Here is a 12,925-nt window from a genome sequence, read left to right as displayed (position 1 = left end):
AGCTCACAGAATGATGGAACACAGTGTCTCTATCCAGGAACTACACTGAGGTCATTGACAGGACACCCAGCCTTGCAAATAAATATACTTTTCTATGTTATAATGTCTCAGAAACATAAAGGATGCAACATATATGGTGTTTGGTATCAAAATACTCCTCACAGCATGTAAAGTAATATAACCGGTTACACTTGCACTTGCACCTATATAAGGTATCTATGATTTTATTAATAAGGTAAAGGTTCTTATATAGACCACAGCTGCTGAACTCAATAAATAGTGTCAGAGTGAATAGTAAATATTTGGTTGTTTGACTGTGTATATAATGACAATTGTTACATAGACTTGTAAAATACAATTGAAGCACTGTATTAATCTTGCAAGAGAGAGGTATGCAGCTATGCCAAGTGCTGCTGGGCGCAACCTGGAATCAGCTGGCAATACTGCCGATAGTACTGGTGATATAATAAAATATTAATATTGATAAGATAGTACCTTATTGAGAAATACACACCTGGGGGTACACTGGCTTCTCTAACGCAAGCAATTTGACTGGAGGGTAAGTGATGTTAGCGCAACTCACGGCAAGTCCAGCCATAGCTGATGACATCAGGTCTTCACTGCTACACAGTCTGACTCCAGAGAGTAAACAGAATCCCAAGGTAAATGACAGATGAAATAAAACAGAGATTTCGGAGGCTAGGAAGTCCTGTGGTAGTGTAGAGTAGTTAAGCTAAATGAGGGATAAATCTGGTGTACACTGAGAGAATGTCCCAAGGAACTGCAGGCTTCTTAAGAAACAAGAAAGTGGCTGAGTAACTTTGGGTCAGAAAGGTGATGTCCACACATCTTCTTAGGTAAATTACCAAGAAAGGAATGTGTATAGGGAGGCGTCTTATAAAGGAGGTGTAAAAGAAGAGAATCCACTTAAAGAAACAGTAGTTAGCAGTGAATTCTAACACAACATCACTTAGGGATTGCCCATGGGTGTATATGAAATAGATATACTTATCAGAAATTAGAAGATGTTATATAATTTCAGCCAAAGATGTTGAGCTTTATGACATGTCGTAAAAGAGAGCCAGACATACCATAATTACTAATATGAGTCTACAATGAATAGCCTACAGCTTGCTTCCAGGATCTAAAGTAAATGACTGTATCTATTAGATTCAAGAGGGCTTGACAATAGAAGAATTAGGTTTTATTTATACTGTACACTGTTACTGCTACTACACATGCTCACATTGAAATAACGTATCATAGTCTATTTGTCTGTTTTGATTGCACACCGCTTAGCCTATAGAACATAGTTAACAATTGTTGTCTCTATTTGTTATTAGCCTGTAACTTGTCATTTTGCTGCCATTTTAAGTGGACATATGACCTATGTTGTCATTGCTAAAATGCTCAATAAAAGAAATATTATTTTAAAAAAATGATAACACCTTTACTACCCATTCCCCAGCTATGCACAACCAACATTGATATATTAATATACTTTATTACCTCTAAATCTCTGTCTGTTTCTGATCCCCGGCAGGCCTCTTCTTATCTCAGTGCATTTTATTAGCTTTTCCCAGTCAGATAGTGCTAGTTCATGTGTGCTATATAGATAACATACACCAGCACTAATTGGCTACAATGCAAGTTTGTATAAATCACAATCAACTAGATTATGAGTTTTGAGCTCTATAGGGAAAGTAAAAAATGCAACAAAAGTGGCGTTATTTAACTCCCTATAGTGCTGCCATTACAAGTTTAAAAAAACACGGCTTGCTCGGGTGATATGGAGATTTGGAGCTCCATACCGCACCAAAACAAGCATGTGCTTGTGCACACTTTCCCCATAGATATCAATGGGGACAGCCGGCTAAAAGAAAAGCCTAACACCTGCGATTGCGGAAACAAAAGCCCCATTGATGTCTATTGGAAAAAAAGCTAATGTTTAAACCTAACAGCCTAACATAAAACCAGAGTCTAAACACCCCTAATCTGCCACCCCCAACATTGCCGATGCCTGCCTACAGTTATTAACCCCTAATCTGCAGCTCCCAATATCACCGCCATCTAAATAAAATTATTAACCCCTAATCTGCCGCTCCTGATATCGCTGCCACTATACTACATTTATTAACCCCTATTGCACTGCACCCCAACATCGATGCCACTATATTAAAGTTATTAACCCCTATTCTGCCACTCCCTAACATTGCCGCAACTAAAGTTATTAATCCCTAAACCTCTGGCCTCCCACATCACTACCACTAAATAAACCTATTAAACCCTAAACCGCCAGCCCCCCACATCACAGCAACCTCAATTAAACTATATTAACCCCTAAACCTGACCCTAACGTAACACTATTTCTAACCCCAACCCTAAACCTAACCCTAACACCCCCTAACTTTAACATAATGAAATCAGATCTAAATTAAATTTGCAATTATTAACTAAATAATACCTATTTAAAACAAAATACTTACCTTTGAAATAAAACCTAAGCTAGCTAAAATATAACTAACTATAACTATAATATAACTATATTGTAGCTAGCTTAAGTTTTAGTTTTATTTCACAGGTAAGTTTGTATTTATTTTAACTAGGTAGTTATTAACTATTTACTAACTACCTAGTTAAAATAAATACAAACTTACCTGTGAAATAAAACCTAACCTGTTTGAAAATAAACCTAACATTACAAAAAATAAAAAAAAACTACCATTACGTAAAATAAAATAAAAACCTACAATTTGAAAAAAAATAGGAGGACAGAGCAGGAGCGAGTTGCACTTAATGTTATGTCGCGGTCGGGCCGGGCTGTGACTATACAGCTGGCCCGATGCGCTGTGTAAAAAAAACAGACCCGCTCAGCAGAGAGCAGAGAGCGGGTCTGTAAAACAGGCATATTTTTAAAAAATTCAAATGGAAAAAAAGCTTTTATAACAATAGCACTAAAATAATGTTATATAATTCTGCACTATGTGCAGAATTATATAACATTATTTTTTAGGTTTACTGACACTTTAATATAAAACAATATTTATTGTTTTTGCACATTTCCCACACACACACGCAGACACAATATCCTTAAATCTTTTTTTCTCAAGGCTGACACATTTCCTTTTAGGTCTACTTCTCTATTTGGTAAATAACTGGCTACAGGTTAAACTGCATACATTAGAACTGAAGAGCTAGTGTTTTCTTTTTTTTTTTTTGTCGATGGCTATTTCAGTGGTTTGCAGTTCAATCAAATCTTTGATAAACGAAGCACAAGAATTGGGTTACATTGCATCTGACATCTTAAGGTATGATGACTAATATGTTATTTTCTGAGTAATATTTATTTTTATTTGCAAATGATACATGTATGTATATATAAAAAAAACTCATTAGTCATATTTAGCTAATCAATTTCCCTAAAAAATGATTTTTTTTTTATAGTTATCAGTAAAATAATTTAAGTGTTTTGGACCTGTAAAGGAAATATTATACCCATGTTTCTATCTTAAAGGGGTTATGTTTGTAAACAGTGGATCAGTACATATCCCCTTTAAAAAAAAATTATGTTTTGCTTGAAATACAAATATTTATGTAATTAATTTAAAGCATGTCCTGTAAATGTACGTTTTACATTACATTTCTTAGCACTTAAATTTCTTTAGGAATAATTATATTGGCTTTTTGTTAATAATCAACAAGCATCCCTAAATGTACTTTACATTTCAGGTTAACTGATCTGTAATGATAAAACATACAACATCACTGTGGTTAAGTTTCACGAAATAAATTCCAACAAAAAGGAACTGAAAATATTTCTCAATGATTGTATTTTCCCTTAGACATGTGATATACGGTCATGCTTAGATTGAGGAACAATGTAAAAGTGACAGGTTCCTTTTGCCCTATTGTTGAAATAAATCTGTAAATGTATAAAGAGTAACTGGACATGTAGAAATAAACGAAGCACAAGAATTGGGTTACATTGCATCTCACATCTCAAACCGTTATTAGAAACAAAAGCACCCAGCAAACCATTACTGAGAATGAGAACACATTAATATACAGCGTATATATTAATGTTAAAGGTGCACAAATGCACATAATATAGCGAAATTAATGTTGCGATATTAATTCTACTACATTGAATTCGAAAGAAAGTGGATGTCATAATACTGGTACAAAAATAAATGTATAGTGAAGATAAACTGTTGCCACTATAACGGTACAATATTGGTACAAAAATAAATTTATAGTGGAGATAAACTGTTGCCACTATACAGATACTAACTATGCCACAATATTGTTACTTTTTATAGTAGCATAAATATAATATACGTTGCTATCGCATCTAATAGTGATAAAACCGATCACAAACTAACATTCAAAATCTGACAAGGAAATTTACCAAAATTACAAGAACACAAGTACTACAACACCCTGCAAGGATAATAAAAACTGCATGGTTTTTGATCAGAAAACCACACCTGTTATATATTTTTGAGCACTAATAATATATGCAGTTTATATAATAAAAGGGTACTGCACACGCTTTGTGAACAGAAAACCATATATGTCAGATATAATTGAAAATAACATCCAGAAATCTATGTTTTCACACTGTATTTAGGTTTGACAATTGTCATATTGTCAAATATAGAATAACATACGCTATTTATACAATAAAGTGCATTATACACGCTCTGTGATACACGCAAGACATTGTGCTTGCAACAGTCAAGACTCCTTGAAATTAGGAGACTACTTTTATTCAATTTTAACCTAAGAATCCAAGTGAGCAATTCACAATATCAGAGACTGGTAATATTTATAAATATCAGCTACTAGGCACCTATTACCCTATCTAATCCTAAGGTGACAGATACCAGTGAGTACTGATTAATTCACCTATATACGAAGGCCAGACATAAAATGAATAGGTCTCACAGGTCACCTACAGCAACTAGAGATAGAGTGATTTTAAATGTTTGTGTTTACCCATCTTTTAAGGTAAAATATTAAAAGTTATATTTTAAATACAGAATCACTAGCCTCTACCAACAGTCTGGGCAGAGAGTGCTACACAAGCATTTCTTTCTAGGGAATCTCATCCCATTTGTTTTGAAAAGTCCTGTATCAAATGCTAGCACCACTCCTCACAATAAATAATATATTGATACTGAAATAAAAGTGTCAATGTAACAAAATAAACATAATACTGACCATAGGAATTCTTCATCAATTTATTCCACCGCTTCCTCAAATTTCCCAACAACGAGGTTGGCATATGTTGGAGCTAAACTTGAGCCCATTGTTGTCCCTTTTTGGACATTGGTGTCCTCAAACTAAAAGTAATTTTCATATAAGACTATTTTGAACAAATCCCTTATTAATCTTCACTCATAATGGCAATATAATCTGCATTTATCCAGAAAATAGAAGATACTCTCCATACCCAAATTATGGGAAATCTAGGTATATAGGCTTGAGATATCCATCGTTACTAGGATACTTTAAGAGGGTATCTCCAAAGCTGTGACCTTTTTCAAAAAATCTGTAGTGTCCTATTTACAAGACACTACAGATTTTTTGAAAAAGTTTGCACATTACTAGGTGAGAACAAAACCGCTAAAAGTAATACACACATTTTTCCCAATATAATGGACATTGTTTATTTTGTTGATTTCCTCTGACAAAAATCAAAGGTCGTAAGCTGCATGGTATCACCATTAATGACTTTTGTGTAGCAAGGAAATACATTAGCAAAAGCTTATTTGAGTTTGTGACAATAGTATTTGGAATATACATTTATGCTGTATCAATTAGTTGTTTAACCCCTTAACGACCGAGGACGTGCAGGGTACGTCCTCAGAAAAAAGGCAGTTAACGCCTGAGAACGTGTACCCTGCACGTCCTCGGTGTGGAAAGCAGCTGGAAGCGATCCTGCTCGCTTCCAGCTGCTTTCCGGTTATTGCAGTGATGCCTCGATATGGAGGCATCCTGCAATAACCTTTTACGGCCATCCGATGCAGAGAGAGCCACTCTGTGGCCCTCTCTGCACCGGACATCGATGGCCGGTATCGTTGGTGGGTGGGAGCCGGTGTGGGAGGTGGGTGGCGGCCATCGATGGCCCTGGTCATGTGGAGGGGGGCGGGATCGTGGGCGGGTAAGCCCGGGGGCGGGCGCGCGCACGTGCACGAGGGGGCGGGCGCGTGCACGGGGAGGAAGCGGGTGGGAACCGCTACACTACGGAAAAAATGTGTCCCAAAACAATAAAAGTGGGACAAAATTTAAATCAATAAAAAAGCCCTTAGGTGTGATTTAGGTGGTGGGGGTTGGTCCGTGGGGGGGGGGGGGGATTGAGCTACACTACAGAAAAAAAATAAAAAATAAACATTTGATTGTTCAAAATGGGTACTGGCAGACAGCTGCCAGTACCCAAGATGGCCCCCAATAAGGCTGAGAGGGAGACTTAGAGAGCTGTTTTGGGGGGATCAGGGAGGTTGGGGGTTAAGGGGGGATCCTAAACACAGCATATGTAAATATGCTTTTTTTTTTTTTTTTTCTTAAAAAAAAAAAAAAAACTTTTATTTTAGTACTGGCAGACTTTCTGCCAGTACTTAAGATGGCGGGGACAATTGTGGGGTGGGGGAGAGAAGGGAGCTGTTTGGGAGGGATCAGGGGGTGGGATGTGTCAGGTGGGAGGCTGATCTCTACACTAAAGCTAAAATTAACCCTGCAAGCTCCCTACAAACTACCTAATTAACCCCTTCACTGCTAGCCATAATACACGTGTGATGCGCAGCAGCATTTTGCGACTTTCTAATTACCATAAAGCAACGCCAAAGTCATATATGTCTGCTATTTCTGAACAAAGGGCATCCCAGAAAAGCATTTACAACCATTTGTGCCATAATTGCACAAGCTGTTTGTAAATAATTTCAGTGAGAAACCTAAAATTGTGAAAAAATTAACGTTTTTTTTTACTTTGATCGCATTTGGCGGTGAAATGGTGGCATGAAATATACCAAAATGGGCCTAGATCAATACTTGGGGTTGTCTACTACACTACACTAAAGCTAAAATTAACCCTAGAAGCTCCCTACATGCTCCCTAATTAACCCCTTCAATGCTGGGCATAATACACGTATTGTGCGCAGTGGCATTTAGCAGCCTTCTAATTACCAAAAAGCAAAGCCAAAGCCATATATGTCTGCTATTTCTGAACAAAGGTGATCACAGAGAAGCATTTACAACCATTTATTCTATAATTGCATAAGTTGTTTGTAAATAATTTCAGTGAGAAACCTAAAGTTTGTGAAAAAATTTGTGAAAAAGTGAACAATTTTTTTTATTTGATCGCATTTGGCGGTGAAATAGTGGCATGAAATATACCAAAATGGGCCTAGATCAATACTTTGGGATGTCTTCTAAAAAAAAATATATACATGTCAATGGATATTCAGGGATTCCTGAAAGATATTAGTGTCCCAATGTAACTAGCGCTAATTTTGAAAAAAAGTGGTTTGGAAATAGCAAAGTGCTACTTGTATTTATGGCCCTATAACTTGCAAAAAAAGCAAAGAAGATGTAAACATTGGGTATTTCTAAACTCAGGACAAAATTTAGAAACTATTTAGCATGGGTGTTTATTGGTGGTTGTAGATGTGTAACAGATTTTGGGGGTCAAAGTTAGAAAAAGTGTGTTTTTTTCCATTTTTTCTTCATATTTTATAATGTTTTTTATAGTAAATTATAAGATATGATGAAAATAATGGTATCTTTTGAAAGTCCATTTAATGGCGAGAAAAACGGTATATAATATGTGTGGGTACAGTAAATGAGTAAGAGGAAAATTACAGCTAAACACAAACACCGCAAAAATGTAAAAATAGCCTTGGTCCCAAACGGACAGAAAATGGAAAAGTGCTGCGGTGATTAAAGGGACACTGAACCCAAATTTTTTCTTTCGTGATTCAGATAGAGCATGCGATTTTTAACAACTTTCTAATTTACTCCTATTATCAAATTTTCTTCATTCTCTTTGTATGTTTATTTGAAAAGCAAGAATGTAAGTTCAAATGCCAGCCCATTTTTGGTGAACAACTTGGGTTGTCCTTGCTGATTAGACAGAACTAATAAACAAGTTCTCTCCATGGTTCTGAACCAAAATTTTCTGGCTCCTTAGCTTAGATGCCTTCTTTTTCAAATAAAGACAGCAAAAAAACGAAGAAAACTTGATAATAAAAGTAAATTAGAAAGTTGCTTAAAATTGCATGCTCTATCTGAATCATGAAAGAAAAAAATTGGGTTCAGTGTCCCTTTAAGTGTCACCCCTTTGGCGTCCTGCTCAGAGATTTAGAGAGCTACAACAAACAAGTGTGCATCACTAGTAAGTGAAAGCAGTAGCACAGGAAGTTGGAAGCTAAAGGTGAGCTCATGGCAAATATCTATCTGTCTGGAATCAGACCATGTGTATAAAGACGACAATCTCTCCTGTGGTTGGGAGTGGTGAAATACATCACTAACTGATACCTGGCCTTCAAGGAAGCTGTGGATTTTGTATTGTTTATATTGCTTTTATTGTTTGGATCTACGTTTTAACATTTTGGGATTTACATCATGCTAGCATTAATTTCTGGACTTTTATCGTTATATACCATTGGTGGTTATTAGAATTAGAGTTTTTATGTTCTTACTCATATGCATTGTTGATTAGTAAATTTATTTGGTCCTTTTTACATAACCGTTTTTTTAAATGTCAATGTTGAGAATTTTAAGTTCACATTTTAATGATCACTTTGCGGGTTACTGTAAAATTGTAAATATAAACAATTAAGCACATTTTTGAAGTATGAAAAATGAAACATGTTCAGAAGTAAATTATGAAAGTTTGCATGCGTGTTCTTAAAAATTAACACAAACTGATAGGAAATGGTTTATTGAACATTCCTTATGCATTGAACATTTTTAGTAGACTAACAAGTTTAAAATCAACAGTTATAGTGAGTCAATTCTTTAACGACACTAGCACTTCCCCAGGGCCGGCTCAAAATATTGGGCTGCCTGGGTCTGAGAATGAAATTACAACCCACCATAGTAACATTACTGATCAAACTGCTAGCATTGCAGCTGACCTTACTAAGCCTGCCTACCATGCGTGCAACTAATGTTTATGCACAATTGCACAATAAGTGGAAAGGAAATTAGGGAAGAGATGTTCCCATCTTGAATGTTGCCCCTGACCGATTATGTGTCTTTGTGCATGATGCGGCTATGCTGCTGGGAGCCTGCAACTTTCCCAACTGAGACAGAGGAGAGGACCGGAGTCATCTTGGTCTGACAGCAACTGACTCAGTCACTGAAGTGCTGTCCCTTGTCAAGTGCTGCCTGGGTTAGTTGGACCCACTTGGTCACATAGTTGAACCGACACTGCGCTTTCCTTTTGGTACCTATTTTCTTTGTTTACACCTTGGTCAGAGAAAAAGCCTGTTAAAACCCGCTATATCTAGAAGACATCTGCATTCAACACTGATGAATACAAAAAAATCACAAATTTTGTTATTTTTTTTACATTTGTTTGAAAACGTAAAACCAGCTGCCCTTTTAAACAAATGAAATAATGTATGTGATATAAAAATTTAGTTGATTCATTCATACAGTTAAAACTATTATGCAATAGGTGTTAAATAGTTTTCTGCTGGTCTGAAGTTTTCTTTGTTTTTTTTTTTTGGTGCAGAAAAGGCTTAAAGGGACAGTCTAGTCCTTCTCTCAGGGCATTTTGACAACTTTTCCCCACTAGAGGGTGTTAGTTCATGTGTGTCATATAGATAACACTGTGCTCATGCATGTGGTTACAGGGAGCCAGCACTGATTGACTAAAATAGATGTCTGTCAAGAGAACTAAAATAAGGGGGAAGTTTGCAGAGGCTTAGATGAAAGGTAATCACAGAGGTAAAAGGTATATTAATATAACTGTGTTGGTTATGCAAAACTAGGGAATGGGTAATAAAGGGATTATCTATCTTTTTAAACAATAACAATTCTGGTGTAGATTGTCCCTTTAAATGTAGAAGTAGCACTAGCAACTACTTTAAATAAAGGTAGTAGAAAGAGGCGCTGGTTCGTGGGGAGTTCCCAAGGATTCCACTCTGTCCACGATTCTTCTAAAAGGACTGTGTCTGTTGAGAGATATTTCACATTGGCGTAGTGTTTCCAAACACCTTGTAAACAACAGTAAAATACTCACAGAATAGTATTGGATAATCAGCTCCACAAACGGTCAGAAAAATAGAAAACAAACTTCTTTGAATATAAAAGGTAGCTTTTATCCAGTGCAACACGTTTCAATGGTTATACCATCTTTTTCAAGAGCAATTAAAATATAGTATGACTTATAGAAAGTCATATACAATACCGCATCCCAGGCGGCTTTAAATACACAAGCATAAAACGTATATATGATACCTCATTGGATGGTATAGGTACTCTAACAATTAAACTAAAGCCTAGTTAACGTGCATGTAAAAAATGTATACAATTTATCTAAGTTAGAATGTAAAAATTCATACCTAAACAATTGATTTATCAACAGTCAATAAGAACATGTTATTTTAAAACATATAAACCAATCCCAGACCATTCTCTTATTCAGTTCCCTTTCGAGTTGTTTTTGTGTGTAGAAGTTCCCAAACAGGTCCGTTTTAGTTTGTGTCGGTCACATGTTGTTACGTGTCCAATGAGAGAGAATAGTTCAATTTTGCTGTCAGTTCTTTGAGAAAACAAGCAACTTAGTGCTGGAACGAACTAAAATAACAATCGGACACAGAGGAGAAAAATATATGTCAGTTAAACCGCTTTTTATAAACAACATGTTGTTTTGAAATTCCACATGTACGGATATCACAGAAAAACTGCCTTTGGGAAAATAGGCAACTGAGTGCCAATGTAGATTATGTAGACAGACATAAGTAATTTATTTAAATTATCAATAGACTATGATGGAGAAAGGGACATAAGTAGTTTATATTAGCACATCTATATAGTATTAAATCAATAAATCAATAGAGTATTATATAAAGGCCCTGTAAACTTAGATGATTTGTTGAATGTTTTGAAGTTTGCAAAAATGTTATATTAACATTGTAAACCTTGTTGGTGAACATTATACTAATGTTGTAAATACAGCCTCATTAGCTAATGCAAGGAGTTAGCAATGACAAAAAGCAAGTATATATATGCCATCAAAGAATTTTTTATGTTTAGTAATAACAATGAAATAATGTGTATCTTAGACTCTCAACTTTTTTGTATACCACTATATTATTAGCCAATAAGTATGTATACACGGTATATAGAATAACAGTTGCAGTGGATTAATCTAAACAAATGCAGCAATTTTAGTATCTTTATTTAAACCCCATTGTGCGTATTACTTTAATGTATGGATCCATTTAAGTTATCTTTGATCTAGTTATTTGGCAATATCACCCCCTCTCCAGTGTGTTTTCTCTCTCTCTATTCCTATCCACAGGAAGGTTTATTTTCGGAAATTTTGACAGTTGTTACAATGTATTGGTATTCCATAATCATCATGGGCTTTATCTATTTTGTTAAGATGTTCTAATATTCTTGTCTTTAGGAATCTTGATGTTTGCCCTAAATATTGACTTTATCTATTTTGTTAAGATGTTCTTATATTCTTGTCTTTAGGAATCTTGATGTTTGCCCTAAATATTGACTTTTTGCACTCACATTGCAACAGGTATATCACATTTTTGGTTTTGCATGTAATGAAATCCTTGATTTCATAAACTTTCCAAGTAACTGAAGAAGTGAATGTTTTATTTACTCTCTTAGTGTAATTGCATCCTTTACACATACCACAAGTATAAAATCCTGTCAAATCACTAATTTAAATTGGCTTTTTTGGAGCCATCCCTTTTATCATTGAAGGTGCCAATTTTTTATTTAAGGTTCTGACCTTTACTAAACATTATAGCGGGTTTCTTTGGGATAGTGGGACCCATAAATTCATAATCTTTTAAGATGTGCCAGTAATTTTCTATTATTTTTTTTAATGGTAAAGTGCTCTGTATTGAAAGTTGTTACAAATTTTGGAAAGTTGTTCATTTTATTCTCTCTCTTTGTTTGACTGAGTAGTTTAGATCTTTCTCTATTTATTACATATAATCTTTCTGACTCCAATGTGTTTTTTTTAACCCTTCTCCAAAAATCTATGTTTTAGAATTTCTGACTGATTGTCATAATCATCCAAATTGCTGCAGTTTCTTCAAATTCTTAGGAACTGTCCCTTAGGTACTGCTTTTAACCAATTTGGATGATGACAACTGTCATGTTTAATGTATGTATTAGTATCACATAGAGTGAGATCAAGAAAATGTATTTTGTGATTATTATGTTCTGGAGTTAAAATAATGGACATAATATTATCATTGATATTTGCCACAAATTGGGTTAATTTGGATTCCCCTCCATTCCAAATACAGATAACATCATCAATGTACCTATGCCAGGACACCAGGTCAGCACCAAACTCAGCATTATGCCAAATGTGAGTATTTTCAAAAAATCTATATAGATATTGGCATAGCTTGGCGTGAACCTGGTGCCCATGGCGTTACCACAAATTTGTAGAAAATATTGATCATTATGCCAGAAGAAATTATGGTGTAACATAAAATCTATGGCCCTGATGATGAAATCTAAAAGTTTTGGTTGTAAATTTGGATAATTTAAAAGCTTTCATTTGACTGCTTCTATCCCCTTCTTATGGTCAATGATAGAGTAAAGGGAAGTAACATCCATCGTTACCCATATATAATTGTCTTGCCAGACTGTCTCATTTAGTATTTGTAAAACATGCCGGGTGTCTTTTAAATATGACTTTGCTTGTTGAGCATAG

The 12,925-nt window shown here is 35.3% G+C and overlaps 1 protein-coding gene across 4 annotated transcripts in view; it reads left to right on the top strand.

The window, feature by feature from the left end:
• Positions 1-3,201: 3,201 nt before the first annotated feature.
• The window catches only part of LOC128653239 (interleukin-5 receptor subunit alpha), a 125,262-nt gene continuing 115,538 nt past the window's right edge, over positions 3,202-12,925 (top strand). For 2 of the 4 annotated variants that reach the window (XM_053706425.1, XM_053706423.1), the window contains exon 1: positions 3,202-3,308. The gene's annotated coding sequence lies outside the window, so the exon portion shown is untranslated. The remainder of the gene's footprint in view (positions 3,309-12,925) is intronic. The other 2 variants (XM_053706424.1, XM_053706422.1) reach the window with 1 other exon arrangement.

Source organism: Bombina bombina, chromosome 3, assembly GCF_027579735.1.
Source record: "Bombina bombina isolate aBomBom1 chromosome 3, aBomBom1.pri, whole genome shotgun sequence".
Taxonomy (NCBI): domain Eukaryota; kingdom Metazoa; phylum Chordata; class Amphibia; order Anura; family Bombinatoridae; genus Bombina; species Bombina bombina.
Note: the sequence above shows the minus strand (reverse complement) of the source record. Positions and strands in the feature narration are given on the sequence as shown.